Consider the following 804-nt stretch of genomic DNA (forward strand, 5'->3'; position numbering starts at 1 on the left):
CAAGAACACAGACTCAGCATGTGTCACCTTCTGCACTGACAGCGAATCCTGGTTAATGCATAGTTTGGGAATCTAAGTGATGCCACCTTGCACATGCATTTATTCATGAGTTCATTCACACACAAATAAAGTGTGAAGTTTTGTCAGCTGAGATCTTTTATGGCAGATCTCAAAATGATTTGATCATGAAGTCATTTCTTCTGGTCTAATACAACACTTAAAAGTTTGATGCAGTCCACTTCAAAGCATAAGCATTTCTGGTCCTCTGTCTCCGTCCCACCCTGTTATCTCTCCTTTTCCCACCTGTACTCGGGCAAACCACTCCTTCTGCACTGGGATTGGCTATGCTGTCGACTCCTGAGCTGGGACTGGCTAGTAGTAATGCCTCCTGTGCTCGGATTGGTCAATATTATCCTCCTTCTTTCGCTGCGATATGCTAACAGTTCCTTCTCAAATGACGTACTAGCCAATCCCAGCTCGTATGGGCGTGGTCTGTCGCAATATAGGTGGGAGGGAAAAACAAAAAACCCTCAACGCCTCCCCGTTGGCTGCGCCGGGTTTCTCTCTCCACGCGCCTTAGAGGAGCGCGGGATATAAAGACCGAGAGAGAGAGAGAAAGAGAGAGAAAGAGAGAGAGAGAGAGAAATAAAGCTCTAACCCGGTTTGTTGTTGTTTTTCCTCTTTTCTTTTTCTCCGAGAGGGAACTAACGGCTCTCACTTGCAGCCTGAAGCTTGACCACAGCGTGACCATGACGGCGCTGCGCCCTGCGTAAAAACCGCGCTCCGGTGCGTCCCCCCCCCCCC

General features: G+C 48.8%; 1 protein-coding gene across 1 annotated transcript in view; it reads left to right on the forward strand.

The window, feature by feature from the left end:
* Positions 1–552: 552 nt before the first annotated feature.
* The window catches only part of nxph1 (neurexophilin 1), a 40323-nt gene continuing 40071 nt past the window's right edge, over positions 553–804 (forward strand). The window contains exon 1 of the mRNA XM_017682042.2: positions 553–804. This exon is cut by the window's right edge and continues 199 nt beyond it. The gene's annotated coding sequence lies outside the window, so the exon portion shown is untranslated.

This window comes from Pygocentrus nattereri, chromosome 27, assembly GCF_015220715.1.
Source record: "Pygocentrus nattereri isolate fPygNat1 chromosome 27, fPygNat1.pri, whole genome shotgun sequence".
Classification (NCBI taxonomy): Eukaryota; Metazoa; Chordata; class Actinopteri; order Characiformes; family Serrasalmidae; genus Pygocentrus; species Pygocentrus nattereri.